The following is a 27,591-nucleotide window of genomic DNA, read 5'->3' on the forward strand; positions in this document are numbered from 1 at the left end:
TTTCGTGCTAACTGCTTCGCCGCTACTGAGGTGTCGATGGCGACGCGCTTCCACGTTGTATAATACATCTCTCTTGCGACGGGCATCTAGGCATCCACTTTCCTGTTGCGTCCACTAGATTAGATTAGATTAGTTTTTCGTTCCGTAGATCCGTGCTCAGGAGATCCTCGTGGATGTGAAACATGTAATTTTTTTTAAGCTGAAATAAGAATACTAATAGTATGAGTATACACAATACATCATTTTTAAGCTGAAATAACGAGACTAATGGTATGAGTATATACAATATATCATTTGTTTCTATTAAAAAATTCGTCAATGGAGTAGAAGGAGTTGGCCACTAGTAAGTCTTTCAGACTCCGTTTAAGCTGATCTTTATTTGTAACTAAATTTTTTATGTGTGCTGGCAACTTATTGAAGATAAGTGTTCCTGACTTCAAATATGTACTGTAAATTGTGAAAAAAAGCAATGTAAACTAAAAGTAACGACTCTCAATATTGCTATTCTGGTATCGATATATCTAGGGAGAAGATATCGGTGGTGTCTATATGAACATATTTGGAAAACTATATCGATATACGATATCTTATCAACAGCCGTACTGCACACCCGACTTCACGATATATGCTTGAAGCAGAATCTGTCGTCACGGCCAATGTCATTGCTTTTAGGTGTTGCATTGTCTGCATAAACAGCAAAGTTGTTTGACAAGATAGCGTACGCCGGTGACCCGAAGTATTCGCGGGATTGGATGCAGGTTGGTGCCGCTGTGGGCGCGAGACATGGTGAGGGAACAAAGACAAATGGGGAATCATTTCAGCTGCGAAACGGGCCGCAGATGGGTAAACCTAATGTCATAAACGACATGGACAAAAGGTAGATTCTCATGTCAGGGCACTTTGAAGCGAACACATGGCAAATGGCGACTCTGTTCAGTTCTTCGCATGTTACCGTCACCGTCTTGAGTGCCCTTGGGAAGCGGTTGAAGGACGGTGAAAGCCCGAGTAGCCGACAAGATGCTGGACGTCCAAGCCTCATCACACAGTGATGGAGTGGAGTGAGGAGACTCGCCCGGGCTTCAGGGCAGGGCTCGGTGCTGGTGAGGCACGAGTGCTTCGGAGCGCCGTGTTTAGTGCACACTGCGGAACGTGGAACGGCACAGCAGGCAACCCATTCGTGTTTCATTTCAACACCACCGATACAAACAGAAGGGTGTCGTAAGTTTAACGTGTGTACCTGCTTATCTGTCTCTCGCATCGCAGCTCCAAAACGAAAGCTCCGATTTTAATACACTTTTTTATTTTGAAGCTGGTTTGATCGGTATGGTTCTCAGCTACTTTTGATGAAAGTCTCTTCAGCCGTTTCAATACCATCAGCTAGATTATGTAAAAAAAGGTTTCCGCCGCCACCCGCTCTTGATATACTCTATATGATCCAAAAGAGCTGCATCAAGTTACGTAGTACCAGACTGTAGAGCTCAGAAAGATCTAAAGAAAAGTCCTCAAGCACTTAAATTTAACTTTTACGGTTGACAAACAATGTCGATTTTTTCTCATTTGAAGTCGCCTGTTTCAGCACATACAAAGCAGGAAAACGGTGATTGTGACTCAACTGCAAAAGATAAACATATGCTGACCATGTAGTTCTTTTTAGGTCTACGATTCACAACTAAATCAAATGACATTGAGGTAATCGTTTAGGCAGCCTGTTTCTAGAGAACGCAATGACAGCCGATTTTTATCTGTCTTGATTTAGATTTATTGCTTATTTCTTATGTTAATAAATTAGGTACCTATATATTAAAACGTAGTCAATGAATATACGTATAAAATAAGAAAAGACACGTTAATCGCATGAATGAAAAAGATCTCGCCTCGCACTTTCGTCTTTCGTCCCGGAAAGTATTAATATGAATGTGGGTATAGCGTGTCGATCGTACTGTGTCTACCAGTAAAATATAAAGTTTAAAAAGCACCAAATAAGATTTGAATTAAAACTTAAAAAGAAATAGCCCCAACACAGAAAATCTCTATGAAGTATAAGAAATAACATGTATTGTCCCTTTAACTTTAATATGTGTAGTAATATTTTGAACCAAATGTGTTCGCGTCGGTGGACCGCTAAGTAAATAAAATAAAAACAGAATACATAAAATCATTAAGTATGAAAATTAAATACAAATCAGCTACCTCGGCAACGTAAGTAAATATTGAAGCAACAATATAAAATCGATCAGTCTGTGTTCATTAATTTACTCCGAAAAACTCGCAATATAGACGTAACGCCTGCCCTCACGAGAATGCCAGTTCACGTCACCTAACTTGGTCACGACTCGCGCTCGCTGTATAATGAAGCGTGAATTAGCGCGCTATCCTCAGACCACTGCAGAATACACGCGTTGTAAGATCGATCAATTCATGAAACTATGTCCTAGGATACTTAGTGATGGACTGATTTTCATATTTTATGTAATAAGTAATTACGGCTTCACTAGCTATTTTGAGTTCTGAATCAGGTACGTGCAGGACTGGAAGACAAGTCTGCAAACAGAAGAGCATTTTATTATACCCAGCAATAACGAAACTATGCCGATATAGTGTTCCAGAAAGGGTAGCTGTTGTTAACTCTTCCCCCTCCCTCCCCCAACCTGACGTTATGACACTTGCATCGAAATATTTGTTGTTGTGCCTATCTGCGACTCAGCATCTCCGCTGTAAGGTGAGTAGCGACTTTCTTTCTCAAATTGTTACATTCCATCCTATATTTTAGATTGTTAGGAAATATTAAATTAATGGAACAGCACGTTTGTTTTTTTACTTTCTAGATCTTTTTATGTGTCGGTTTTTTTTATACTTTTAAGTTAAGTTTTTTGACACAACGACATCATCAGTTACGATTACTGTCGACGCAGGATCATAGAGACCGAATCGTGGATCAATGGAAACGTTTCTCCTGGACGGACAAATTAGCACACTGGACTCGCATTCGGGAGGACGACGCTTCAATCCCGCGTCCGGCCATCCAGATTTAAGTTTTCCGTGATTTCCCTAAATCGCTCCAGGCAAATGCCGGCATGATTCCTCTGAATGGTCACGGCTGACTTACTTCCCTGTCCTTCCCTAATCCGATGAGACTGGTGACCACGCTGTTCGGTCTCTTCACCCAGACAACCAAATGACGGATGAATCACATTTCTTGTTACACCGGGTCGATGATTGAGTCCAGATTCGGCGCCACTAATTTTATCAGCTGGTAAAATACTAAAAGATAAACTTTAATATTAGACAAGCCACGTTCTGTGCATGCCTCTTCATGTATGCAAAACATGGACAGTGTCGGAAAGGACCGTATTTATGAGCTGAAGGCTACGAGGCTTACCGTGTGGCGCATGCCCTACTAGGGGGTATTTGATGAAACCCAAGCTACAGAAATAGCATTTTTGAGCAGTTTTAAGATTAAAGTGCCTGTAATGAAAATGGCTAAACAGGGATGGCTAGAGGACAAATGTAAGGATGTAGAAGCTTATCTCACTAGGGGTAAGATAGGTACTGCCTACAGTAAAATTAAAGAGACCTTCGGAGAGAAGAGAACCACGTGTACGAATATCAAGAGCTCAGATGGAAACCCAGTTCTAAGCAAAGAAGGGAAGGCAGAAAGGTGGAAGGAGTATATAGAAGGTTTATACAAGGGCGATGTACTTGAGGACAACATTATGGAAATGGAAGAGGATGTAGATGAAGACGAAATGGGAGATACGATAATGCGTGAAGTGTTTGACAGAGCACTGAAAGACCTGAGTCGAAACAAGGCCCCCGGAGTAAACAACATTCCATTAGAACTACTAACGGCCTTGGGAGAGCCAGTCATGACAAAAAACTACCATCTGGTGAGCAAGATGTATGAGACAGGCGAAATACCCTCAGACTTCAAGAAGAATATAATAATTCCAATCCCAAAGAAAGCAGGTGCTGACATATGTGAAAATTACCGAACTATCAGTTTAATAAGCCACGGCTGCAAAATACTAACGCGAATTCTTTACAGACGAATGGAAAAACTGGTAGATGCGGACCTCGGGGAGGATCAGTTGGGATTCCGTCGAAATGTTGGAACACGTGAGGCAATACTGACCTTACGACTTATCTTAGAAGAAAGATTAAGAAAAGGCAAACCTACGTTTCTAGCATTTGTAGACTTAGAGAAGGCTTTTGACAATGTTGACTGGAATAGTCTCTTTCAAATTCTAAAGGTGGCAGGGGTAAAATTACAGGGAGCGAAAGGCTATTTACAATTTGTACAGAAACCAGATGGCAGTAATAAGAGTCGAGGGGCATGAAAGGGAAGCAGTGGTTGGGAAAGGAGTGAGACAGGGTTGTAGCCTCTCCCCGATGTTATTCAATCTGTATATTGAGCAAGCAGTAAAGGAAACAAAAGAAAAATTTGGAGTAGGTATTAAAATTCATGGAGACGAAGTAAAAATTTTGACGTTCGTCGATGACATTGTAATTCTGTCAGAGACGGCAAAGGACTTGGAAGAGCAGTTGAACGGAATGGACAGTGTCTTGAAAGGAGGATATAAGATGAACATCAACAAAAGCAAAACGAGGGTAATGGAATGTTGTCAAATTAAAGCGGGTGATGCTGAGGGAATTAGATTAGGAAATGAGACACTTCAAGTAGTAAAGGAGTTTTGCTATTTAGGAAGTAAAATAACTGATGATGGTCGAAGTAGAGAGGATATAAAATGTAAACTGGTAATGGCAAGGAAAGCGTTTCTGAAGAGAGAAATTTGTTAACATCGAGTATAGATTTAAGTGTCAGGAAGTCGTTTGTGAAAGTATTTGTTTGGAGTGTAGCCATGTATGGAAGTGAAACATGGATGATAACTAGTTTGGACAAGAAGAGAATAGAAGCTTTCGAAATGTGGTGCTACAGAAGAATACTGAAGATAAGGTGGATAGATCACGTAACTAATGAGGAGGTATTGAATAGGATTGGGGAGAAGAGAAGTTTCTGGCACAACTTGACTAGATGTAGGGATTGGTTGGTAGGACATGTTTTGAGGCATCAAAGGATCACAAATTTAGCGTTGGAGGGCAGCGTGGAGGGTAAAAATCGTAGAGGGAGACCGAGAGATGAGTACACTAAGCAGATTCAGAAGTATGTAGGTTGCAGTAGGTACTGGGAGATGAAGCAGCTTGCACAGGATTGAGTAGCATGGAAAGCTGCATCAAACCAGTCTCAGGACTGAAGACGACAACAACAACAACAATGAAAGTTTACTATACACTTCACAATTTTATGAACATATGAAGTGAAAAAATAAAAAGAATTCAAATCATTGAGATATTTGATATGATTTATTAACATTGCTATAAAGAGCTGAAAAGCGGGAAAAAATTAATAAAAAGTTCAGATTCATCTCCTTGCAAACACCAGCTCTTCAGTTTCAAATATTAAAAAACTAGAAACCCTCCTCGATTGCGTAAAAATCACCTAGTTATAACTTAGGTTTCGGCGTAGATAACTACACCTTCTTCAGAACAATAAAACCCACAAGTGCCTAAGAAGACCTTTGTCAATGATTAAAAGGACACCATGGCTATACATTTATAAACGAAAAAAGGGGAACACAAACAGTACATATGTACAAACGTTACTTAACTTAGTGGTGTAACCTCCACCTCACACTGGCCTATTTTCGACAGGACATGACCCGCCATAAACTGCAGCTACAAATGGTCGCTCACTTACACGCTCGACCCGCTACCTACGCACATGCGCAAGACAAGGGAAGTTACTTGAAAGCGCATTCGCATACGAATACGTGAAAGTTTGTACATGGGTCGTGGCTAAATAGCCCTTATATTCCCTACTGTGGATCAACGTATATCAAAAAATAGAATGGATAGAATAAGTGACGAGCTAAATAGGAGATGAAGCTTAAAAATAACCTCACACGGTTGCTTATGCCATGAAAGAAACCTATATGAAGCTACCTATGACAACAGGAGGAACTCTTAAAAACTATTCCTAAAGCCAATAGTTAGCCTGGGAGGGGGGGGGGGGGGGGGGCTGAGGGGACGTAATCTAAAGACATCGTGCTAATAAAGCTATAGGGATAAAACGTGAGGTGTTCAAGGGGCTAAAATCACCTTCATCGTAAAAGGAAAATGAGGATAAAAAGAAAGAAGATGAACAGCTTGACCAACCGCGCTCGCCAATCAGCGAACGCATGTGAAAATCCCCAGATCATCGGATTTACAAGTATGAAGAACAAATTAAAGGTGCGATACCTTCAAAAAAATTTCTGTTTCTTAGTAGGAGTTGGCCGTTAAGGATATTGTCTTTATCATGTTGCAGATGCTTAAAGATCTTAATTACTTCAAAAACATCAAGTTTTAAGCCTTTAACCTCGGCATGAAGTAACTCGATATTAACTGCAGGGCTCGGCGCATGAGCCGTTTGCACAAGGTGTTCCGCATAAGTAGAGCTCTTAGTACCGTCACCGCTTCTAGTAGGAATATGCTCTTTATACCTGAGACCCAGAGCTCGTCCCGTTTGCCCGATGTAAAAGTTTGGACAATCCCCGCATGTAATTTTATATACTCCTGATTGGGAAAGTTTATCGCACTTATTGTTCAAGGAGTGGATTAAATTCCTATGTAAACTATTATTAGTAGAATAGGCGACTCTGAAATTATGGATTCTGAGTAAACGCCCCAATTTGTAACTTATATTTCCTATGTAAGAGATAAATATCGTTGCCACTTGTTTGTCATCTAACGCATCCCCTAGGGTGGAAGACGTAAAATTATTTTTATTTATTTTCTTGTTATACATCTGTCTTACCAACTGAGGACGCCCTTCGCCATACGTAACACTTGAGAGCCAATTAATGCCGTTGGGCGAACAGTGATAGAATTCCATGTCTGGAATAATTGGACTCCATCTCAGTGTGTATTTTGTACACCATTCATGGAATCACAACTCTATTCCTCGTACCAGCAAAAGCTCAAAATTTTCCCAGACGTCTCAGATATCATTCACAAATCGATTATAATCAGGACTGTTTTGAGAACTGTTTCCACACAAGCGACATGTAATTTGCCTCCCACCCTCCGCCTTAAGACATACGTTGCCTTTCATTGGCTTCATAGCAAGACCCTTAAAAAGCACTCATCACCCAAAAAATAATGACTACTGCCTACCGCCACGTTTGGTCGAAGCGTCGATGGTGTTACAGACACGCGACTCGGCAACAAAACTATGTAGTGGATTAGACACGGAAGGGGGATCACCCTAGCGAAAGCATGGGCTGCAAATGGGGAAATCCACTGAGACAAGCAACTTCGATAAAAAGCAGATTATTATTACACACTGTCTGTGAACGAATATCGCGTAAATGTCGAATCTCCACATTTATTGTCGTAGCAATTTTAATGGCGAGTAGTGTATTATGTTCCACAATGCTCCAGGCTGTGTTCTGTACCCTCTTATTGCGAAAAATGGGAACACGCAATGCACCCAGGGAAACTGTCGAACATGATAGTTTTGATGGTCCACCTGTTGTATTGTGGGGAGGCTTAATGTTGCATGGGAATACTGACTTCCAAATTTCCTAACACGGTACACACAACCACAAATGTTATTATGACATTTTTATTCGTTCTACATATGCGTCTTTAGAGACCTGCCTGTGGCCCAGACTTCTTTTTTACGAGTTACAGCATGCGACCGCTTAGCAGGTGGCGGATCTCTAACGGGGCAAGGGCTGCCCTGGCTCTTCCCCCGAGTACGTGTGCGATGCGTTGGGGGAGGAAAGAGGTAGGACACTGAAGCTACCACTAGGAGCTACGTGGTTGGACGTCCAAGACTGTTACAGAACATGGGGTTCGAAGGCTTGTCTGATCTGTAAAGTAGGATAGATGGTGATCTGTCGCATCTCTCCCGAAAGAGCACAATGCTGGTGTGCCCACAAGTGTTCCAGCGCACACCGTTCATCGTACATTGCTGAACACGGAGTCCTCATGGGGGCTGTATTATGATGTGGAAGACATTCTCCTGTTCTTGCATGGAACCCATGGTAGTAATCGAAGACAAACTGACAGCTGCGAACCACCTCATCGCTTCATGTTTGATGTCTTGCCCACAGCGATGTCGTCTTTCAGCAGTATAATTATTCGTCTCTGGGGGCCAGAACCGTCCTACAGTGGTTTGAAGAGCATTAGAGTGAAGTCATGCTGATGACCCGGCGACCACATCGTCTGATGTAAGTCCTATGGAACCCATCTAGCTCGCGACCGGGCGCCATCTCCCCGAACGCTGATCAGAGGCCTGCTATTTACGTGAACGACGCGACCTGTGCTTTAGAAATCTAATGCCACAAACCTACCAACAAACTCTCGGATCCCTCATATGCAAAAATGGTTCAAATGACTCTGAGCACTATGGGACTTAACATCTATGGCCATCAGTCCCCTAGAACTTAGAACTACTTAAGCCTAACTAACCTAAGGACATCACACAACACCCAGTCATCACGAGGCAGAGAAAATCCCTGACCCCGCAGGGGAATATAAAATGTCTGTTATTGTTTTTAGTTTAATATACAAACTTTATCCTATAATTTACTAATTATTCCACTTTCCACGGAAAAAGGACAGAAATACAAAATTATAGTCTGATTTTATATTGACACATCAGATATCAGAATATTATTTAGTTGTGTAGATGGTAAGTTACTTGTAAAGAAAAATCGCCATCTAATAGTTAAACTTCTGAAAATTTACCACGAAAATAATTGAAAATTGGTATGCAAATTTGTGTGTGACACGACAAAGAAATATTCTATTAATTAAGTGATCTCGACACGTGGAACACAAGTCGTAAAATATAATGGCTTCAAACAGTGAAGTACCAGATTAAAGGTATCTCTTGAATGAAGTATCAGCCGAATTAAACTGGAGTTCAATACTTAAAGACAAAAGTAAATTATGTTTCAGTGCCAGGTAATATACCTCGAAGATATTTGGACTGTACATGGAGAAGCTGGTACAGTGTGCCAAATAAAGTAACTGTAAGAAATATGCAGTGAGATGAACGAAAGTGAAACTTTTTTTTCAAAGTCACAGCTTTCAATGAATTCTCTGCAATGTATGATGGTCCCCCAGATATCACAAAAGTCGCGACATGTTCCGTAATAGGCTGTGTGATCAGTGATCACCACGGACGGCAATATACACTCCTGGAAATTGAAATAAGAACACCGTGAATTCATTGCCCCAGGAAGGGGAAACTTTATTGACACATTTCTGGGGTCAGATACATCACATGATCACACTGACAGAACCACAGGCACATAGACACAGGCAACAGAGCATGCACAATGTCTGCACTAGTACAGTGTATATCCACCTTTCGCAGCAATGCAGGCTGCTATTCTCCCATGGAGACGATCGTAGAGATGCTGCATGTAGTCCTGTGGAACGGCTTGCCATGCCATTTCCACCTGGCGTCTGAGTTGGACCAGCGTTCGTGCTGGACGTGCAGACCGCGTGGGACGACGCTTCATCCAGTCCCAAACATGCTCAATGGGGGACAGATCCGGAGATCTTGCTGGCCAGGGTAGTTGACTTACACCTTCTAGAGCACGTTGGGTGGCACGGGATACATGCGGACGTGCATTGTCCTGTTGGAACAGCAAGTTCCCTTGCAGGTCTAGGAATGGTAGAACGATGGGTTCGATGACGGTTTGGATGTACCGTGCACTATTCAGTGTCCCCTCGACGATCACCAGAAGTGTACGGCCAGTGTAGGAGATCGCTCCCCACACCATGATGCCGGGTGTTGGTCCTGTGTGCCTCGGTCGTATGCAGTCCTGATTGTGGCGCTCACCTGCACGGCGCCAAACACGCATACGACCATCATTGGCACCAAGGTTGAAGCGACTCTCATCGCTGAAGACGACACGTCTCCATTCGTCCCTCCATTCACGCCTGTCGCGACACCACTGGAGGCGGGCTGCACGATGTTGAGGCGTGAGCGGAAGACGGCCTAACGGTGTGCGGGACCGTAGCCCAGCTTCATGGAGACGGTTGCGAATGGTCCTCGCCGATACCCCAGGAGCAACAGTGTCCCTAATTTGCTGGGAAGTGGCGGTGCGGTCCCCTACGGCACTGCGTAGCATCCTACGGTCTTGGCGTGCATCCGTGCGTCGCTGCGGTCCGGTCCCAGGTCGACGGGCACGTGCACCTTCCGCCGACCACTGGCGACAACATCGATGTACTGTGGAGACCTCACACCCCACGTGTTGAGCAATTCGGCGGTACGTCCACCCGGCCTCCCGCATGCCCACTATACGCCCTCACTCAAAGTCCGTCAACTGCACATACGGTTCACGTCCACGCTGTCGCGGCATGCTACCAGTGTTAAAGACTGCGATGGAGCTCCGTATGCCACGGCAAACTGGCTGACACTGACGGCGGCGGTGCACAAATGCTGCGCAGCTAGCGCCATTCGACGGCCAACACCGCGGTTCCTGGTGTGTCCGCTGTGCGGTGCGTGTGATCATTGCTTGTACAGCCCTCTCGCAGTGTCCGGAGCAAGTATGGTGGGTCTGACACACCGGTGTCAATGTGTTCTTTTTTCCATTTCCAGGAGTGTATGTTCTGCAACGCGCTCTTAATGTTGACCACGTGACTAATAAGGGGGTCTCATGGCAGAGTGTTGAGTGTTTTCCCACCAGCGCGGTGAACAACTGCCGGGCGGTAGCTGGTGTATGTGGCTGTGCAGCAGCTCCTCCCCCAACGCATCGCACACGTACTCGGGGGAAGAGCCAGGGCAGCCCTTGCCCCGTTAGAGATCCGCCACCTGCTAAGCGGTCGCACGCTGTAACTCGTAAAAAAGAAGTCTGGGCCACAGGCAGGTCTCTGAAGACGCATATGGAGAACGAATAAAAATGTCATAATAACATTTGTGGTTGTGTGTACCGTGTTAGAAAATTTGGATATCAGTATTCCCATGCAACATTATACCTCCCCACAATACAACAGGTGGACCACCAAAACTATCATGTTTGACAGTTTCCCTGGGTGCATTGCGTGTTCCAATTTTTCGCAATAAGAGGGTACAGAACACAGCCTGGAGCATTGTGGAACATAATACACTACTCACCATTAAAATTGCTACACCAAGAAGATGACGTACGACAGACGCGAAATTTAACCGATAGCAAGAAGATGCTGTGATATGCCAATGATGAGCTTTTGAGGGCATTCACACAAGTTTGGCGCCGATGGCGACACCTACAACGTGCTGACATGAGGAAAGTTTCCTATCGATTTCTCACACACAAACAGCAGTTTACCGGCGTTGCCTGGTGAAACGTTGTATTCATGCCTCGTATAAGGAGGAGAAATGCGTACCATCGTGTTTCCGACTTTGATAAAGTTGGAATTATAGCCTATCGCGAATGCGGTTTATCGTATCGCGACATTGCTGCTTGCGTTGGTCGAGATCCAATGAGCGTTAGCAGAATATGGAATCGGTGGGCTCAAGAGGGTAATACGGAACGCCGTGCTGGATCCCAACGGCCTCGTATCACTAGCAGTTGAGCTGACAGGCATCTTATTCGCATGACTGTAACGGATCGTGCAGCCACGTCTCGATCGCTGAATCAACAGATTGGGACGTTTGCAAGACAACAACCATCTCCACCAACAGTTTGCAGCAGCATAGACTATCAGCTCGGAGACCATGCCTGCTGTTACCCTCGACGCTGCATCACATACAGGAGCGCCTGCGATGGTGTACTCAACGGCGAACCTGTGTGCATGAATGACCAAACATCATTTTTTAGATGAATACAGGTTCTGTTTAGAACATCATGATGGTCGCATCCGTGTTTGGCAACATCGCAGTGAACTCACATTGGAAGCGTGTATTCGACATCGCCATAGTGGGGTAACACCCAGCGTAATGTTATGGGTGCCATTGGTTACCAGTCTCGGTTGCCTCTTGTTCGCATTGACGGCACTTTGAACAGTGGACGTTGCATTTCAGATATGTTACGACCCGTGCCTCTACCCTTTATTCGATCCTTGCGAAACCCTACATTTTAACACGTCCGTATGTTGCAGGTCTCGTACGGGCCTTCCTGGATACAGAAAATGTTCGACTACTGCCCTGGCCAGCACATTCTCCAGATCTCTCACCAATTGAAAACGTCTGGTCAATGGTGGCCGATCAACATGCTCGTCAGAATACAGCAATCACTACTCTCGATGAACTGTGGTATCGTGTTGAAGCTGCATGGGCAGCTGTACCTGTACACTCCATCCAAGCTCTGTTTGACTCAATGCCCAGGCGTATCAAGGCCGTTATTACGGCCAGAGATGGTTGTTCGGGGTACTGATTTCTCAGGATCTATAAACAGGTTCAAATGGTTCAAATGGTTCTGAGCACTATGGGACTCAACTGCTGTCGTCATCAGTCCCCTAGAACTTAGAACTACTTAAACCTAACTAACCTAAGGACATCACACACATCCATGCAGGATTCGAAACTGCAACCGTAGCAGTCGCACAGTTCCGGACTGCGCTCCTAGAATCACGAGACCACCGCTATCTATGCACCGAAATTGCGTGAAAATGTAATCACATGTAAGTTCTAGTATAATATATTTGTCCAGTGAATACCCTATAATCATCAGCAACGGTAGTCGCCCATGGTTACCACAGAGCCTATTAAGAACCACGTCCCACCATTACAAATCGTGTTGATTCCAGTGTATTATTAACTTTGAGTAAAAGTGTCACTTCCATTCGTCTCATTGCGTGTTTCTTCCAGCTACCTTCTGTACGGTATTGCGCTGCAGCAGATATTTCTATCCGTGGTCCAAGTTTCTTTGAGCTGTGTATATTGATAGTGACACGTAATACGAAAGTTGCTTTCGTCCTTACGTTTTACCCACCAGTGTAGACGGAATTTCATCGAAAATTCACATATCAAATACAGTTGTACTAAGTAAGACAACGTCTGATACAGAAATGAGTTGTACCTCCTATCCACTCGAGTGCAATCATCTCGATAATGCCGTCTAGTGCTGCTTGGGCCTTAAACAGGCGATAATTAGAAAGGGCGTAAAATTTTACCGGCCTACTCCGTTCGCCTCACCAGACACTTCGTGGTAGATGTAGGTGTACATCTGCTCGCACGAAAATCGGGGCATATGGTACGGGAAGGAAAGCGACAACGTGTGACCCGCGGAATAAAGCACGACTCAGCTGGCAAAGACGGCGGCACCAAACGCTGTCTCTGCCGCACAGCGTCGTCGCTCCCACACACGGGAGTCGCCGGTGAACAGTAGGGTGTCGCCAGCACACAGAACGCCCGTAGATTACCCGCTCGCACCCGCTAGTCGCACATAAAGGCGATAGTCCGCGACGGGTCTGCACCCGGGTGTGATTGTCCTCCTCCCGCATGGATGCGCACGCTTCAGCAGCAGCTGCTGCATTATTGAGCAAATTCCCTGAGTGCCTCAGCGGGAATTCACTGCATTATTGAACAGATGCCTTAAGAGTTTGGTGCAGTCCGTAGCGCCTATCATCATGCGCTCTAGTCTGAATCCCCACGGCGACTTACCTCTCGGAACCTTGTAGACTGGCAAACAACCCGAGTCACTATATAAGTAGCCGCATTAATGACGAACCTACAGAGCGCCAATCACTTTTTTAACTACATTATTGTACTACACCAAAAAGGTCACTGTGAATGTAAAGAAGTTACCTGACGCTAGTAAGGCTTTCCGCTTGTGGCAGAAACGAGTACTGGCATGCACTGTAGCGAGGCACTAAAATACATACACTACTGAAGGTGTGTACCCAGTAAAGTAACACTTTTTTTTAGGATGATTTGCAAATTCTAACGCAGTCTGCGTGTATGATATTGCAGTATATGGAGATTCTATCTCGGCACACGAAAAATTACATTCTTTATGTTAAACAGGAGGCTAGAAAGCGGAATTTAATGGTCGCTATTCTTTTTATTTATTTCCCTCTCATATCAACACAGCTGCCACTTTGTAGTCTAGCCGTGGAACGACAGAACTCTTTTGTTAGATAAAATTGCCATAAAGCAATCGTCGAAGCAATATGTGCGCCCTTATCATAACCGGAGATGCAATATTCAGTGCCTGTTTAATTTTGCGGGATCCGAGCGAGGATAAAAAAATTCTTTACTTTTGGTTGTATAAATTATGAAACCTAATCTCCGACGAGCTTATGTAACACTGCAGACACGAAACTCTCACATCTTTTGGTCAGAGTTTGTGTAGTATAACTCGTATATATTTACATTGTTCCGGAATAAAGTATCTTGGATATTTTCTTGTACATTGACATATTACCAAACAAAAGCATGACTTACCATGAGTGTGGACTCTCTTAACTGTTTAACTGAAGAAAGACATTTATTTTTGTAATAGCTCGCCATTGTAAAACTTATGAGACTGGTAGCGCAATAGCAATGTATCTAATGTATTTGCGAGAATTTTATTTTCTATAAAATTGTATTTAATGCAGAAGTACAAATTTTGTTGTTAAGTACCGTGGAATAATTTTAAATACAGTTTCGTTGTTATATAAGAAGGTTTTTTTTTCTAACAAATCACTGTATGACCTTTTAAGTGATTTGTCATTTTCCGTTCTCCCGATCCCTTAGGGTCTACCTACTGATACTCAATTACATTGTTCAAAAAATTAGTTCCATCCATCACGTATAGAGTTTTCTTTGGCTTACTTCATATTTATTTAATGGAAAATCAACACAGTGTTCTGAAGGAAGGATCTGAAAACTGCTAGGGCAGGCAGGAATCATGCGATAGTTAGGAAGTCGGTGGAAAGAGAGACACTTCACTGAATGTCGGATTATCACACTGCATTTACGCAATTCCGATACAACTGTTTTGAGATGTCAGTACAGTTTAATGTCGTTCTAAACAAGTCAGTAATATACGTAAAGTAGGAACTTTGATTTTTCTCGTGGCATTTACGGTATAAGATACGTGCAGGGTGAGGGCAAAGAGTTGGGTATGTTTTGTCAAAACAGATCATCATCACGCTTTCCTCGAATCTAATTGTTTACGGATTATTTATGTATCACAGTATGTAACGTTACAGGTGAAAATAATCTGCATTTGATTGTACGTTGTGACGTTTTGTGGATAACGGACTATATCTCTCAAGGCACCACGCTAATACCTGCGAAAGCTCATCTCCTGTCATATACGAACCAGATTGTGTTTTACTATTGCGTTCATTTCACAACATCGTTCGGTTCACCGACTATTTTCAGTACTAAATATCACTGTCAGAGAAGCGCCTTGTGTTTCAGAAACCGGTGTGCTGACGACCGTATTATTTTAATTAATTTTGCTACGCGGAATAGTAGGTCCTTCGCAGTCTTCTAAACTCGGAACATACGTAACCCCACAGCGCGCGCGCGTGTGTGTGTGTGTGTGTGTGCGTGTGCGTGTGTGTGTGTGTGTGTGTGTGTGTGTGTGTGTGTGGATGTATGGTGCACCGGATCGAAATTAATAGCGTCCTTGCGCAAGATGGCATGGTGAATTCTTTCCTAATGGCAAACAAGCGATCGTGAGCTTGAAACTTCCTCACAGGTTAAACCTGAATAGTCGATATGGCACGAACAAGAACCTACTACTTCACGGTCAACGGTTCTACCAACCGCGATTTCGAAATCTGCCTGCTGATCCGCTTTCACAAATTTAATTCTGACGGTTTATTCTGTTATCTTCGCTGTTTCCCCAATATAGTACAGCACTTAAATAGCGTATGCCTGCATAATGGTCACTGGGACGTTGTCAAAAAGAATAGAGAAATTGGTAATAGATAATATTGCTTTGAAATGAAGTTGATAACCTAAAGTCGTCAGGTAGTGATAATGAAAGGGAAGAAACGTACTCGCAGCCTATCAAAAGCTATGTCTCCTGCTGATTGCAAGATATCCTCGAGATATTCAACAATTTACAAGACTGTGAAAACATGGGTAGTCTTGGAATTTGTAGCAGTTATTCTCATCAAGATGTATTTTATCTATTATCTTTGGGACTGAATTACCTACCTTCCAGTCCTGTAGTGTGAAGATGTTTGGTTTGTGGGGCGCTGAACTGTGCTGTCATCAGCACCCGTAAAAAGTCACAATTTTTACACAGTCCAGTTTCTTCACGCAGTCCAATCTAGTCACTGTCACGAATAATGATGATGATGAAGACAACAGAAACACCCCATCCCGGGGCAGAGAAAATCCCCGACCCTGCCAGGAATCGAGCCCGGGACCCCGTGATCCAGAGGCAGCAATGCTAGCCAATAGATCACGGGCTGCGGACCCGCCACTCTGAACCGGCAGAACACTGCATATAGGAATTTGAGATTCCTTGTGTCGTGCGAGAATGTCACGAAAATCCCAAATCAAGTAGTTTTAGCTGCTCTGGTACATGATTGTTTGTCAGATATTGTGGGGTCTACAACATTACTTTGTTGCTGAAGTTAGATTAATATTTACACCCAAACAAGTGAAACCAAAGGACTAGCTACAAAATTTTATTTTATCACGGATGAAATTCCTTATTCAGAGAGTCTGCACGTAAACCAGTGAGCGTCGACCTGGACTCAAGATACCTGGTAATTTTTCCATTGGTGGAAGGCCATAGTTGGGCCTATACAACGTTTGACACTGTACAAAGACCATCACTTTTTGCTTATTAATGCTCATAGAGAACCTTGTTGGTGTCTAGTTCGTTGGCAATTTAGTAAAATTACGGGAACCCACCGAACAACATACTTTCAATCGTTTTGTGAATAGAATTGACGTTGAGTGAGTTACCGTGGATTCACACGTACTGTGTAAGAGACGTGTTTGTTGAAAGCCCAAGACCTTGCTCTGTAAGCCTTCCAAGTCAATGTATGGGATGACGAGACACCTTTTCGACATCCCTTACTGCTCATTTGTTATGACACGATGTCTACAACCAATAGGAATACGCTGTTCCCCTGGTCTGTTGTAGCAATAAGAAAGAATTTAGCCATGGAGCCAGATATATTTGAGGCCACAGTCATAGCAAAATACGTCTGAAGAGAAGACGAGACAACAGGAATGGCAACAGAGGAAAACAATATGGAAACCGTAGCGAAATAGAGAGACATATGGAGAATGAAGAAAAATTGGTTTTATTAGGTGTATGCAATGAGGAATCTGTTGGACCAAAATTTATGCCTTTAGCATAATTGAGTCGTTCTTTTTTGAAGGAGCTTAAGTAATTACTTTATCTACGTCGCGTTTTATAGTGGTTCATGTACTATGGGGTGTAGATCTATTACTTGTGTCCAAAAGAGCGTCTGTAACACATTCGGTTGCCTCATAACGTGGAATTGAAAATCACCTTTTGTTTTACGTCACCAACATGCGCCCTTTTAAAACTGAACAGAAGCCAGAGGTCCGGTGAGTGCAGACATTCAGCACGTAACTAAAACGTCAAGCACTTACTATGTTCATTATGAAGGAAGCGGTGGAAAGAGTGCCAACAAAGCCTGTTCCCTTTAATTTCACTATCCGAAAATATCACAGAGCTTCAACTTTTCTGTGGTTGTCCCACTATACAGAAATAAAAACCAAGCACTCTCTAGATTCCCGCTTTCACTGAAAGATTCTGATCATTTCAATCTTGTTCAACAGTATTTCTCAGTGAGAGGACACAGCAATTTACCGTGTGATCGAGGCTTTGGTATCGTTTCAAAGCAGCTTCGACAGAGTAACAGGATATTCGCTGTTCATCAAATTACAGAGCACATTCAGCGAAGTAGAACAAAACTTATAAAATATCTAGTTATAGAAGTTGCCACATCTGACATTCTGCCTTTGAACGCTGGTGGAAAAAATATAATAAGAAGATGACAGTTGCCACATCTGACATTCTGGCCTTTGAAGGCTGGTGGAAAAAATATAATAAGAAGATGACAGTTTCTGATGATGAAAAAATGAACGAGCAAAGATGTGGCAGATATAAATTCGCAAACGGCACTTAGTTTCCCCTTGTGTATGCGAGTGACAGAGCGGGATTCATGAAAGGTTCGACATATATTAACGGGTTAGTGAGTCACACATACTTCCCGGCACGCCAACGAGATCCTCTACCTCCACCAACAAACCCCCCTACCCAACAGGATGGGTGCCTATTAAAATGCAAAACGTTCAAGACGTCCAAAAGAGGCAACAATAAATTCCTAGTGAGGATATGCAATTCTGCGAGCAAATTTTGAGCTGGTCTGCTGACCGTAGCACAGCACGTGACGATGAATGGAGAACAGTGCATCACAAGTGAAAAGACTTGAGTTTTATGCACCGTTTCCAATATTTCTTCGCGTTTCCTTTCCAAGTTTAAAAGTATGATGTTCATTATCTGTGGCTTACAGTCGTTATTGCAACATGTAATTCACTAACATGGGCAAATATTAACAGTTTGTTCTGAGTCTTCTTCCTATGAACTCAATTTTTTTTTAAGTATCCAAAACATTCAAATGGCTCTGAGCATTATGGGACTTAACTTCTGAGGTCATCAGTCACCTGTAACTTAGAACTACTTAAACATAACTAACATAAGGACATCACACACATCGATGTCCGAGGCAGGACTCGAACCTGCGACCACAGCGGTCGCGCGGCTCCAGACGGCTGCGCCTAGAACAACTCGGCAACCCCGGCCGGCTCCAAAACATTTTATGTATCTGTATTCATGTAACAGTTTATGTATACACCAATCAAGGAGCAGCTACACTACTGGTTCATAGTGCAGACTCCCTTATTCCTGTTTTTTTTCTTTCTTCTACAACAGCTTTGTTCTTTAATTTACCACTAAGTTAGTTTTCTTATCTTACGCCCTTTTAGAGATGACCGATTCAATTAGACACTCGTATTTGACGTGCACTAGTTTTATAAGCCTGTAATATGCGATAAAAAGTGCTGAAGATTGCCTTCGCTAATAATGTTGAGAAAATAGAAAAAATGGTTAGGAAGCATAACGCCTGGCGAACTATACCGTCGCAATCTCATCGAACGTAAACAGGAGAATGGATCGACTGTTAACCGACTAAACACACACATTCATTAATGGTGTACGGGCTGCTAGCGGCTGTCAGTTGAATACATGGCTTAAGTATCGTCATCACGTCAATATTTTTACAGCAACAATAAAGCTTTTCATTGTATGGTCTCCTGGACTGTACAAGGTATATTTTCACTGCTATTGCCGAATGGAAGTGCCATCATTTTCGTCGCACCAATGACGTGCACTTCGGTTCGTTCACGCATCTCCCAGTGTGTTTGTAAATGTACATTAAAACACAGGAAAAACAGCTTTGCACCAACGTTCACCTCTTTGGCTGTTTTCGTTTGCGCTCCATTGATTTGCGATCCACCGAATAAATGCTACTACCTTCATAATACTTTTTCACATCGTATTACGCTTGAAGCTGCCTTTCTGTTAACTCATTCAGTTTCGACATTAAATACAAACATAGCAGTAGAGTTGCAAAACTGTCATTGTGCTTCGTGTCAGAGAGAAAATGACAATAGGGATTTTGCTATATCGTATGGCTGACAAGGGAACTATGAGCGGAGTTAGATAAAAGCGGGTGAGGTTGAGTTACAGAGTGTTCGAATTGCGGCTATTACTGTTCGCATTTACAACGACGTAATCCCTTTATTTTTCAAATTGTTGCGCCTTGTTATTGATTTAAGCACAGTTCTTCAGCAGGTGCTCTAAACGAAGCCTTTCATTTCACGGAACTGCTATTTTTCAGAAGGTTGCTAAACGGCATTACAAATGCTATTGAGAATGGTGTAGATAAACCGCTCCCAACTACATTATTATCTGTTTCGGTGTAATGCTTCTTCTTTTGCTTCTATACAGCGTACAAGTTCTTGAGAACTACATACGCTTTGCTGTTCTGAATTAGCATTCCTCAAAGTACCAGGTGATAAAAAAGTCAGTATAAATTTGAAAGCTGAATAAATCACGGAATAATGTAGATAGAGAGGTATGAATTGATACACATACTTGGAATGAAATAGGGTTTCATTAAAATCAAAAAAATACAAACATCCAAAAAATGTCCGACAGATGGCGCTTCATCTGATCAGAATAGCAATAATTAGCACAAGAAACTAGGACAAAACGTAGATTATGTTCTTTACAGGAAATGCTCAATATGTCCGCCATCATTCCTCAGCAATAGCTGTAGTCGAGGAATAATATTGTGAACAGCACTGTAAAGCATGTCCGGAGTTATGTTGAGGCATTTGCGTCGGATGCTGTCTTTCAGCATCCCTACAGATGTCGATCGATCACTTCTTGCAATTTCAGGTAACACCAAAGCCAATAATCGCACGGACTGAGGTCAGGGGGGCCAAGCATAACGAAAATGGCGGCTGAGCACACGATCATCACCAAACGACGCGTGCAAGAGATCTTTCACGTGTCTAGCAATACTTTTTTTGTTCTAATGAAACCCCATGTCATTCCAAGCGTGTGTGTCAATTTCTAGCCCTCTATCTATATTATTCCGTTGTTTATTAAGTTTGCAAATTTATACTGACTGTTTGATCACCCGGTAGATTCCCATTGTGACTATTGACGCGATCTCATATTTACCAGTGGTTCAACAGGTTACAAAAACGTTTCCTATTTTCTTGCTGTTGCTGAAGACCTCTCGCCTTCAGCGAGTTTCCTTGCTGTGTCTGTTGCAAGAGTCTGTTTCCACTTTTATAATTTTCTCTTAGCAGTATAGCTGAACATTCAAGTTTGAGTCGTAAGCTTGTGCTGTGATACTGTGTTTGAAGTCGGCCGTCAATAGCGTTGTTCTTGTACAATTTCGGACACCACATTTAAATCCACACTGTCCTAAAATGGCTTTGAGCATTATGGAACTTAATTTCTTAGGTCATCAGTCCCCTAGAACTTAGAACTGCTTAAACCTAACTAACCTAAGAACATCACACACATCCATGCCCGAGGTAGGATTCGAATCTGCGACCGTAGTGGTCGCGTGGTTTAAGACTGTAGTGCCTAGAACCGCACGGCCACTCCGGCCGGCTCCATACGGTCCAATCGCATTAATGGGACTACCGCCTGTGTTCGACTTTAAGTGCAACAACCAGTCACAGACAGCAGGTGGAAGCACTAGCAGGAGAGGGTGTATAAAGTGTGTCGCTGGGGAGTCGGAAAACAGTAAAGTTGTTGTCATAATACGGAAAAAAGTGATTTTCCTGACGTCGAAAAGGACATGGTTACTGGCTTTCGGGACAGGTGTGTAAGGATTTGCTGAAACAGTTACGCCTGTAAATTGTTAGCGTGACGTCATGTTTAAAATGTATCACACATGCAGAAAGGCTATACGCAAAACCGGCGCCGAGGCAGGTGCGTAGAAGAGCGGGCCATAGATGACAGGTGTGAGCTGAGATTGCGAAAATGTGTTCGGACGAATAGAATTGCAACTGTCAAGCAGTCAAGATGCTCGCAACAGAGTCTCCCCAACGACCGCTAAGCGAACATTACCGCGTGTGGGTCTCCGCAGCAGGCGCCACGTTCACTCAACCGCGCTGACATCTGTTTAACAGCGACGAAGGCTATAATTTTGCACGCCGATAAAGCAGCTTTACGTCCACTGAGTGACCACAGGCGACCTTCTAGGTGAATCATGTTTTATGTTCCCTTGCACAGATAGCTGTTGACGTGTACGGCTTGAAACGTCTGAAACCAAACACCCTGTTAGGATCGTCGGATTGACCCAGACCAGAGGACATTCCTTGGGTGATCTCTTCTTTTTGGAAGGCACAATAGATGAACACATGGTTGTATGTATTCTTGCAAACTACGTCCACCCCTACATGCAGTCTGATCCTCGGCGTAATGGCATCTACCAGCAGAACAATGCAACGTGCCACACATCTCGCATTGCAGGTGCGTGCTTCGAAGAGCTCCAGAATGAGTCCTGGCCACCAGACTCTACGAAATTAAACGAAACTGAGAATCTGTGGGACCACCTCGCTCGCGGAGTTCGCTCTGTGGATCCTCAACCGAGAACCCTTAGGAACTGAAGTCCACATCCCTGCCGGTACCTTCCAGAACTTCAGTGACTCTCACCCCGCACGTCTCACAGCAGACCACGGTGCAGAATATGGTTATTCAGGCTGCTGACAGTGTGTAAGAACTTAGTCATTTCCAATGAACTGCATGAAAATGAGATGTTAAATCCAACGAAAGAGAAATAAACTAAAATTGCACACAGCAGAAATGAGATATTTGTAGAGAGAAGCTCAATAACTGAAATGTGAAGCAACACTTCACGCACATTTACAGGATTCTTAGAAGGCTATTGCGGAAAACCTACAAGACATCTCACCAAGTTTTAGGTCTTATTAGAAATGCTCAGCGTACGAGCCCTTTTATGATGCAGTGGACTTCAGTGCGGCGCATGACCAGCGGGTCTTACCGGGTCACCTACCTACAGGCGCGTACTACTTCCACGATTTGTCTACATGTCCTGACACGCCTGTCGCCAAGGTGCGTTCTCCAGCTACGTCACCACACATGTTACGAATCGGGAGATGCCTTATCAACTGATGAGCGTCTATCGTCTGTATGTTTTATACTTTCCGCATAGACGTCTTTTGAAACCACGGATATGCTTATGAAGAACCCTATATCGGTTATAAAATATAGGAGTGTATTTTTCACTACGTGCCAGTCAAAATAAATGCTTGATAAGCAATCGCACTTGAGAGAGCACTTTCACGCATTATCAACGCTGTTGCTTTTTGTTTGTTCGACTTCTTGTAGAACATTATCAATCGTACGTAGTCTTTTAGCCGTGGTTACCCACTGAGAAAAATCGTTAACTGCGCCGAACACGGCCCTTTTGTGTATCGAATGTAGTGCTATATGCCGTGATATTACTGAAGTTAAAATATATCCTCTTGTGAGAACAACGAAAAATCCCACGTAATAATCTGTGGATGATAGTATGTCCTTAATCATTTATGTGTCTCAAGCGCGATCATCTGGATCTGGTATGGTGTGACTGTCAGCTCATGGTCAAGTATAATAGCGGCTGCAAATTAAGAAAGGATCAATTTCTCTACTACTAGTTTAAAATTGAAACCAAATGAAGTGTACCTAGTTGACGCTGACCATGATTCTAATAACGTTTGCTACTCATTGCCCACTGCGTAAGGCTACACGAGCCGCGGAACGTACGAAAGTCGTAGGTAACCAGTGAAAGAGCAATTAATGCAAGAAATATTTTGACTTGCCTTTACTTTAAGAAGGCAGTAATTGATAATTTGTTTGCAATTTACACAGAATTATTGCTCGAAAAGACTAATAATAGTAATTATATTTCCTGAGATTAAACTAAATATTCAGTATGATATTTTAATTAAACGATTAATATTCAGAAAAAGGATCAGTCAATAAATAATCACAAAAGAAAAACTTAAAAACTGCACTAAATTATAAGGTGACACAAGCTATTCCTGTTTAACGATGTTCTCTGTTAACATATTGCTATGTGATGGCATGTAGCACGTAATGTGTCTCAATAATTATTTTAATTATATTACCGTAATTGAGTCCAAACGATTTTTCCCTAGAGAAACTACCATTATATTTCAATCTGGCCTTCTACCGCGAGACAGGGGAAGACATATTTGGTATATCGATCCTTGGTGCAGCCAGCAAGACGATAATAAGACTCCTTTTAACCATCTCTGAAGGCAGACACTTCAAAATGCTTGCGCTGATAACAGGCAGTGAAAACCAAGCTACTAACACTAACTTGGAATGACATGGGAGAATGTGGAGGCATGCAGTCTATACTAAGGCTTGCTCCACGATCTGGTTACCAGAAGATCAAGTTTAAAACGGTGCGTATTGCTATAAATTGGAAACTAAAGTGAAAGTTAGTTTTTGTAGTCCATGTGGAGTTAAGATTAAAATACTGAAGCCATAATTGACATAGTTTATTGAAAGATGTACAGAATAAAAGAAATGCTCCGGTTTATCACTACCTCATGAATGATTTATGCAGATATTTTGAATATATTCATACATTGTAATAATGTATAGAAATTTAGATTAGTTTTGTAATGATGAAAGGTATCTGATACAGATGTAAAGATAGGGAGTTACTGCATGTTTAGTTCGCTTGGTCTACTTTAGTAAAGTAGAATATCTCCACAAAATAAAATATCGATAGCCACTTGGTTACTGCAGAAAGACAAATAATTGACTTAATGGAAATAGTGAACTATTTTCAATATAACCGATTAATGGGTGGAATTCCTCAAATTGAGTTGTACTGATACGTGTCTTACTAATAAATACTGGCACCACAGTACTGAGAAGAAAGGTACAAGTACTAAACAGGCAATCAATGGAGACGTCGTATTATATAATGATGTCTCTTTATGTGATTACTCTCCAACGACAATTCAAAGTTATCTCCGTAATATAAGAACTTCTTTAGTTTCTAGTTTCAGCTATACAATGAACTTAACTTGTGATATTAGTGAGATAGATTAATTTGAGCATAACCCATAGACACTACGCACCATAGGCAGGAGAAAGCAAAAAATATATGCCTTACTAGCTTAGTGCCTGCTTCCTCGCCCGCGTGGACTGCATGCTCTGCACAGATATTTGTTTTTGTTCTCCTTTAATCTAATTTTTATGTCGTCCGCAAACTGCAACGCCTTATAAACATTTCACGCTAAATAAAGTCACAGAAAGACTGCTTTTCCCCAATGTACTAATGACGAAAAAACGATTCTGGTGGTTGGAGTCCAAGGCTTTTGTTAATCATGCTTTTTGTGGTTTTGGTGATATTTCCGTATGCACTTCATCCTCTGACATTTATTTCTTTACATCTAACAGACAAGTGAAATACCAGTTTTCATAGATTTTACCTTAATAATTTTTAAATATAACGAAATACTTTCTTAAAAATTTTCGTCTAAGTTCTAAATTCAAAATTGCCTTCATAGCCACATATTTTCGAAAGGGCTGTCATCCCCTATTTCACCCTCTTAGGAGTGTAATTTCGGGCGATCCGTTCTTAAACGAAGCCTACACCGTCTCCAAATTTCAACTTTCTATTTGCAGCAGTTTGTGCTGGGTGTTGATAAGTCAGTGAATAACTCTGGCCCCATTCTACCCCTTAGAGGCTGAATTTACAAAAACACCGAAACATCAATTTCTTTCGTTTTCTGACAAAGAAGCTAAATACCAACTGGCACAGAAACAGCTTTCAAAAAGCTTTCACAATGAAACATTTTCACAAAACGTTTCATCCCCTAAGAGTATCCAAAAACAGTGAAGTGAATAAGTTTTATTTCTTAACAGAGAAGCCAACTATTAATTTCCATCGACCTGTCTTAAAAAATACTTGCATATTGAAATACTTCCACAAAAACTTTCATCCTCAATTTTCCCCCGTAGGGGTTCAATTTTCCGAAATGATGTTTTTTTTCTAATAGAGAAGACAATTTAAAATTGTTGAAGGTTTAGCTTTAAAAATGTTTTCATAATGAAATATCTCATAAAACATCCCCTTATGGGTTGAATTTCCAAAACACTGAAAAACGTATTTTTTCTTATTTCTAACCCAGAAGTCAAATACCAGTTTCAATACTTCTAGCTTTAAAAATTCTTCAGTAATTCTTTAATAATGATTTATTTTCAAAAAAGTTTTACCCACTATTTTACCTCCATAGATGTTTAATTCGAAAAAATGCTGAAACATGTAAGACTAGCCTCAAAAGTGCTTTAATAGCGACATGTTTTCACAAAATAATTTTCATACCCTATTTCACCCCATTACGTATGAAATTCCGAAAAATACCTTCTTAAATGACGCCTACCGGGAAGATCAACACCTTCTACAAATTTCGAGTTTCCATCCCTAGTGGTTCTGGGCTGGGCAATGATGAGTCAGTGAGTCAGTCGGTCGGGCCACTCCCTTTTATATACAGAGATTTACGCGACCGCGTCTGTCGCCAAATGGTTAGTGTCGCTGCCTTCGCTGCAGAAGGACACGGGTTCGATTTCTCGTACTGCCTGAGATTTGTTTTTAAGTAGTGAGGACTGGAAGGAGTCAGCCCGGACTCGTGATGCCAGATGGGGAACTGCTTGAATACGGAAGCAGCAGCGTCATCATCACGTTTCACCTACTGGCAGCAACGGAAGGGAGGAATGGCGGCACACAGGCTGCCCACAACCACAGGCCGCTCCTCGTACTGCTTTGTAGGCAGCAGTCGCAGCAGTCCTGGGGCCTAGACCATGAGTGGTGAGGTGTGGTGTTACTATCCCAAGGCTCTTACCGTACAAGGAGAATCAGGAAAATAATCACAGTAATAAGAACGAAATCGCAAATACCGGGTGGTAGAGCGAAATGGAGAAATCGCTTGCATGAAATGAGCCACATTTTAATTCTCTAACAAAAATTGACTTAGTATTCAGATGATAAAAAGTTGGTTAATACAAATACTTTCAGAATGTCATCCAGAGAGTTTCTCTATATATTTCATATTAACGGACGCAATTCATGGATCTCATTGGTGTCCTGAAAGAAAAATTCATGAAATATATTCGCAGTTGCGTATAAGAACAAACATTAGCTGAATAAGGAAATGACAACAGTGAAAATTTATACCAGAGTGGGACTCAAACGCCGATTTCCCGCATTAGGCGAGCAGTCCGCTTAACCCCTCTGGCTATGCACGCTCGACTCACGGCATGACCCAAACTGTCATTCGTCGCTGTTCCTGTGTCACAACCTGCATACATACATATTATGTAAAACCTGTACAGGGGAAATTTTAACTGAATGTCGCTGCCTGGTGTCGGCGTATAAATACAATACTGCAGTGCATTGCATCGCCTTTCCTAACAAGACAGGCACTGCAACATTGTAGGAAAGATGCTGTCAAAGTAGGAATATCACCGGTGACGAAAATATAGCAATAATTTACTATCTGCTGTAAACGTTACATGGTCATAATTTCTCTGTCATTACATCTGTTTACATGGTACTCATTCATTGTATGCTTAGTCGCCGAAATCTAATAGATACATTGACTGTGACAGCATTTTTGTACAGATGGGTTGTAGTAGTCACCACCGAAATATTCATGATGGTATTCATGATAACAAACATTAGTAAGTAAATAAAGTACCGTTGCCGTAATATTTTCCATTGATGTCTCAGCGAGCCCGTTTCTCAACAAATTCTGTGCCATACATTAGGAATTTCCGATATATCTAAACAGCTCTTGTCCCACTTACATCCCTACCTCCTGGCTTACACACACATAGACACTCATAAATCATTTACAACGCTCCATTGCGAACAAGAAAAAGAATTTCGTAGCTGGTTGGGAACTGAAACCGTCGCCGACAAGTGATATTAGTATATTAATAATAATATTGTTTAAATACCTGGCTGTCGTAATCATGTACT

This window comes from Schistocerca gregaria, chromosome 3 (genome assembly GCF_023897955.1).
Source record: "Schistocerca gregaria isolate iqSchGreg1 chromosome 3, iqSchGreg1.2, whole genome shotgun sequence".
NCBI lineage: Eukaryota > Metazoa > Arthropoda > Insecta > Orthoptera > Acrididae > Schistocerca > Schistocerca gregaria.